This window comes from Caretta caretta, chromosome 24, assembly GCF_965140235.1.
Source record: "Caretta caretta isolate rCarCar2 chromosome 24, rCarCar1.hap1, whole genome shotgun sequence".
Taxonomy (NCBI): Eukaryota; Metazoa; Chordata; order Testudines; family Cheloniidae; genus Caretta; species Caretta caretta.
The window spans coordinates 12,777,737-12,784,329 of NC_134229.1; the positions used below are offsets into that span (position 1 = coordinate 12,777,737).

The following is a 6,593-nucleotide window of genomic DNA, read 5'->3' on the forward strand; positions in this document are numbered from 1 at the left end:
CAGCTATGCAGCACTTAGATACGACAATGATGGGCACACTAAAAACCATCTGAACAACAGGAAAATAAATCTGATGCACAATGGTTATCTTTTTACTCTCCTGTGGCTGTTCAGCATTATACATGGCAGCAGGGGCATGAGAACAGAGAATAAAGTGGATAATGGATACGGAGGTGTTCCTTGGGGGTTGTATGCTGGTTTTGGTCCCAACCTTCAGTATCTAAAGAAAATAACCCTGAATAAAATGTTAAACAATAAAGTTATTCTACTAATTCCATGGAAAGATTAATATCTGGGGAAAGAGAGAGTCTGAGGTAGAGCTAGTATTTTCTATATTGCTGATACTGGGACGACAGACTCCCTTGGACACAGTTCAGCATTTCTTATGGGCTGGCACAGTCTCACCTCAGCGTTCACATCTGAGATGTGGATGTTGGTGCATGTTTCCCGAATGGTGGTGCTAAGAGTTTCTCCAGTTTGATAAGTGTATGGATGAGTGTGGCTGTTTAGGTACAGAGATGAGTCCTCATCTCTGTACCCATCATGACCACCTCACATTCGTGAATGATGGGGACTTTCATTTCACAGGTGGACAGATGTTTTCGCAGCTTGGTACGACTGGTACCAATATGATGGAAAAGTTATCTCTAATGAAAAACATACTGATGTCCCATTGAAAATGGGAACTTTTGTGCTGATAGTGGAAATCACTCCATTTCAGGTTGGGTGACCAATGTTCCAATTTTGCTGATTAGTCATGGTTTCCTTTATCTTTTGAAAATTGTTAAGGATTTTGGACAAAGTTAAGATTGGAATTGGCCAGTACAAAAATTTTGCCTTATTTATTAAATACTGAACTTTTGTTGTCTCTTGGGTGTGTTAACAGTCAGAACTTCGTATTCTTTGTAACACTTCTCTTTGCCGTGATGAGGTAAGAAGAAAGCTTCAAACCTAGGGACTACTTTCCCTAAGCCATAACCATTCCTACCAACGAAAACGTTAACTCCTGGGTAGCTTGGAACTGACTTTGGTGGAAAAGAACCATATAATTCTTTCTTCCACTCTAGCACTTCAAAGTTATCCTCATTTACCAACATTCTGAAGTTTGAGGTGCGATGTTCTTGATCAGCATTGGAATAGTAACAATATGGACCTTTGCTTTCAGTGAAAAACCCAACAGAACATCCTGCCTCTGCACAGACATAGTCTGTGCGAGATGCCGCCTCATTCCAGATGGAAACTGCCCCACTTGGAACTGACCCTTCCCACTCAACCCATTTCAGGTGTATGTGGTCATCAAAAATGATCTGGCCCTTGTTCTTTGGAGGTATTTTGCTCTTCTCCTCCTCTGCTGTGTAAGTATTCAGTACAGAGGTCCCTTCCTGGAGGCTGGAGATCAAGAATGGTGCAGCATGGTTGCTGTTTCCCAAGGCTAAAAATGAAAAAGATGTAAAGCATATGAGTGGAATTTTGCATTTCCATTCATTTTGGGGGGGACTGGGTGCTCTCTGTTTAGTAGAGTAATCAATGCAGGGATGGATTTTCTACTGTGGTCAGAAGATCTGCCAGTATAGAAATTATCAGTATTTTGGTAGGGTTGATGGTTACTTTGGTGGTAACCTTTCACAAATGAGACTAATCATCCAAGCCTATATGGAAAATCTCCGTTTCCAAAAGGTTCCTATTGCCGCCTTCTCTATGAGCACCAGATAGAGTGATGTACTGCACAAAATCTAATGGAAGGCTGGCGGACTACTCACCCAGTGATGTCCTCATTTCTCTTCCCACTACTGTCATGAAATCCTGTCCCCAAAAAGTCATTGGAAAGATCCCTATTGATTTCACCCCTTTCCTCTGCTTAAAAATCGACCTTAGTTCCAACCCTTAAGAAATATTCACTTTACAGGGGAAAGCACCTATTTCTTTTTATATTGGGTCCTTACACTCTGAAGATTTACTTAATACACCCAGCACACTGAACAAAGGTAAAAACCTGCTATTTAGTATTTGGTATTTAGGTATTTGAGACATTAAAATGATATTTTAACAAACTCTTTAGGACTTAAGCACCTACCCATGTATAATGATACATCACTGTACATATAGGGCACACTATCTGCATGTCTTCTTGCTATTTTATGTATAAGGAACAATGCAATACAAGCTATACAGAGGACCTGATCCAGAGCCCGCTGAAGTGAATGGAAAGGTTCCCACTGACTTCAGTAAGCTTTTGATCATGCCCAAACAGATTTATTGCACTAAATTCTGTCCTGACTTCCTACTGCCCTGGTAACCATAGATTGTTGTTAGCCCTGTTATCACCTGAATGTCAGGCATCAGTTTTCCAACATGTGCAAAGTGATACATTCTCTATGATGTGTATAGAATACTGATTAAACTTATTTAGAAACGTGGAGAGAGTCAGAAAAATCCCTGTAAAATGGCACTGTGCAGGTCCCTCTTTATTGTCTCAGCTAATTGATGCTCAATATGCCCTGGTACAGATGAAAAAGGTGTTGTTTTTTTTCCAGTTGCCTGCCCTGTAAGCTCAACCTGGGACCTGAGATCAAGCTGGGTTCTTTTGGGCATGCTCTTCCTCATCAGTAATATAGAGTCTGTAGTTGGAATTTAGATTGGGATTTTCAAAGGCTCCTAGGGAGTTGGGTGCCCAAATCCCTCTGAAAGAACCCCCTTCTGCCCCTGCACAGGCTACCTCGAATCCTTGGGCATGTTTACTTTGAGCCTTTCCCCTAATGCAAGTGAGCAGGTCATGGGGAGTGGGCAGAGAGGGGAGGAGACTTGGCCCCACTCGCTCCACACCTAGCATAGGAGGTCAGAAAGTGTAGGGGAAAAGTGAGAACGGCCAAAAACCAAGATGGACCATGCAAAGGAAATTTAAACCCACAGTAAAAGGTTCTATTGCCACATAAATGAAAAGATGGTCCCTCTCCATCGTTCTGCACTACTAAACACTGAGGGTGGGGTGGAGATTAAAGATAATCTAGACATGACCCAACAACTAAATGGATACTTTTCCTCTGTTTTTAATAAGGGTAATGGGGAGCTAAGTATTAGTGGCAGGGAGGCTAATGGAAATGAGGATATAGAAATAGCACACACAAGGTGAAAGCCAAACTCAAACAGTTTAATTGGAGCAAATTGGGGGTCCTGGCTAATCTGCATCCAAGAATATTAAAGGAACTGGCACATGAAATTGCAAGCTCAACAGCAAAGGATTTTTAATGAATCTGTAAACTTGGAGGATGTACCCTATGAGTAGAGAATTGCTAGTTTAGTCCCTATTTTTATGAAAGAGAAAAAAGTGATTCCATGACTACAGAATTTCTAATATAGTACCTACTTTTAAGAAAGGGAAAGTGATCCAGGAAACTAAAGGCCTGTTAGTTTGACCTTAATTTTATGCAAGGTCTTGGAACAAATTCAGAAAGAGAAAATGCTTAAGAACGGTAACTGGGATAAAATACAAAATGGTTTTACAAAATGTAAATTGTTCCAGACCAACCTGATCTCTTCCTTTGAGAAGATAACTGATTTTTTTAGACAAAGGAAATGTAGTCTATCTAATCTACCTGGATTTCAATAAGGCATTTGATACAGTTCCACATGGGAAATTATTAGATAAATTGGAGAGGATGGGGATTAACATGAGAACTGAAAAGTGGATAATGGGGAGTCTACAACAGGTCATATTGAAAGGTGAACTGTCAGGTTGGAGGGAGATTACTAGGGGACTTCCTCCGGGATTGGTCATATTTTAATTAATGACCTTGACACAAATAGTGGGAGTGTACTAATAAAATTTTTGGATGCAACAAAGTTGGAAGGTATTGCCAATATGGAGGAAGACTGGAATATCATACAAGAAGATCTGGACTACATTGAAAATTGGAGTAATAGAAATGGGATGAATTTTAACAGTGCAAAGTGCGAGGCTATGCAGTTAGAGACTAACTACAAAAAAATTTCTCTACACTGGGAACTTATCAGTTGGAAGCAATAGAGGAGGAGAAAGACTTGGGTGTATTGACTGATCACAGAATGACTATGAGCCACTAATGAGGCTGTGAAAAAGGCTAATGCAGTCCTACGATGCATTAGGTGAGGCACTTCCAGTAAAGATAGGGAAGTTTTAGTACCATTGTTCAAGGTATTTGTGAGACCTCACCTGGAATACCATGTTCAATTCCGGTCTCCCATGTTTAAGAAAAATTAATTCAAACTGGAACAGGTGTATAATGGGCTACTAAGATGATAAGAAGAATGGAAAACCTACCTTATGAGGAAAGACTCAAAGAGCTTATCTTGTTTAGCCTAACTAAAAGAAGACTGAGGGAGATATGATTGGTCTTTATATCAGAGGGATAAATACCAGGGAAGGAGAGGAGTTATTTAAGTTAAGTGCCAATGTTGACCAAGAACAAAGGGATATAAACTGGCAATCAACAAGTTTAGGCCTGAAATTAGATGAAGATATCTAAACATCAAATGAATGAAGTTCTGGAACAGAGTTCCAAAGAGAGCAGTGGAGGCAAAAAACCTAATTGGCTTCAAGACTGTACTTGATAAGTTTATGGAGTGGATGGTGTGCTGGGACTGCCTACAATGGCATGTGGCCCATCTGTGACTCCTAGCAGCAAATATCCCCAGTGGCCAGAGATGGAACACTCGATGGGGAGGGCTTTGAGTTACTACAGAGAATTCTTTCCCAGGTGTCAGGCTGGAGGGTCTTGCCAACATTCTCAGGGTCCAACTGATCACCACACTTAGAGCCAGGAAGGAATTTTCCCCCGGGTGAAATTGGCAGAGACCCTGATAGATTTCTGCCTTCCTCTGCAGCATGGGTGACGGGTCACTTGAAGGTTTAAACTGGAATAAAAGGTGGATTCTCTGTAACTTGAAGTCTTCAACCCATGATTTGAGGATTTCAGTAACTCAGCCAGAGGCTAGGGGCCTATTACAGAGGGGAGCCATTGATGGACCCATCCTCCATGAACTTATCTTGTTCTTTTTTGAACCCTGTTATAGTCTTGGACTTCACAACATCTTCTGGCAAAGAGTCCTACAGGTTGACTGTGTGTTGTGTGAAGAAACACTTCCTTTTGTTTGTTTTAAAACTTCTGCCTGTTATTTTCATTTGGTGACCCCTGGTTCTTGTGTTATCGGAAGGAGTAAATAGCACTTCCTCATTTACTTTCTCCGCACCAGTCATGATTTTATAGACCTCTATCATATCCCCCCTTAGTCGTCTCTTTTCTAAGCTGAAAAGTCCCAGTCTTATTAATCTCTCCTCATACAGAAACCGTTCCATACCCCATATCTTTTTTTTTGCCCTTTCCTGAACCTTTTCCAATTCCAATATATCTGTTTTGAGATGGGGAGACCACATCTGCACATAGTTTCGAGATGTGGGTGTACCATGGATTTATATAGAGGCAATATGATATTTTCTGTCTTACTATCTATCCCTTTCTTAATGATTCCCAACATTCTATTTGATTTTTTGACTGCCGCTGCACATTGAGTGAATGTTTTCAGAGAACTATCCACAATGACTCCAAGATCTCTTTCTTGTCCTATTAGCTTCATCTCAAACTGTGTCCCTTTGCTAGTCACTGGTCTGTGGCACGTCAGTAGGAAAAGGCTCTGGAGACTACAGTCCCTTTCGAATTACTGACCTTTTTCTTTTTCCTCCCCCATCTTGGAGGCAGATTCGTTCAGACTGATCTTTTCCAAGAGTTCTCTGTCTGCATCCATGGCCATGTCCTTCTTGTAGAATTCCAACTTCACAGAAAGTTTCAGGGAGGAAAAGTGAAAAACAATAATTGTTATTACAAGAGGAATTTTAGGTAGAAAAAATATAATTATCCAAGGTACTATCCTGTAAGGATGTCAGTTAACATCACTTCTTGAGCAAAAAAAGATAGGATTGTAATAGATTCAAGTGGTCATAGCCTTGGTTCTATGTCTTTTCCTAAAAAAACTAGAACCTTGAGTAGAATCTTACAGTGAATAGCTACAGACATATACCCTGCAGTCGTCTGCTGTGTACGCTTGCAGCTATAAAACTTTCCCAAAACACAGACCTTTACCTGAGATCCATGGGAATTTCTATCACATATCAGTATCCTCCTGTTTCCAGTGGGTGACTCAGTCAGAAACAGAAGTGATTCAGTAAAGGGCGTATAGGGCACGTCTACACGTACGGCGTGCATAGGGCGCGTGTGCACGTACGGCGTGCATAGGGCGCATGTGTGCACGTACGGCGTGCATAGGGCGCATGTGTGCACGTACGGCGTGCATAGGGCGCATGTGTGCACGTATGAAAAGGTTATAACACCATGGTCAAGAACGAAAGAAAAAAAACGTTGGTTCAGTCAATGATGTGACCTCACCCACCTTGTTTCTCTAGTACCCTGGGGCCAACACAGATACAGCAACACTGGAAGCCTTCTCTCCAATGTCTGGCATTTTTCATATTGTACAAGTCAATGATGTAAACATCCCCCCCCCCCTCAAAACACACACACACCTACCCCTGATGTTCGTCAAACAAAGCACAGTGCTGCACA

General features: G+C 41.3%; 1 non-coding gene across 1 annotated transcript; it reads right to left on the reverse strand.

Annotated features, from left to right (window-relative positions):
• Positions 1-827: 827 nt before the first annotated feature.
• On the reverse strand, positions 828-6,227 carry LOC125626224 (uncharacterized). Its single transcript, XR_012665908.1, has 3 exons — positions 6,114-6,227; positions 5,700-5,805; positions 828-1,432 (listed from the first exon to the last, which is right to left on the reverse strand). It is a non-coding gene; the product is annotated as an uncharacterized LOC125626224 (transcript).
• Positions 6,228-6,593: the final 366 nt, after the last annotated feature.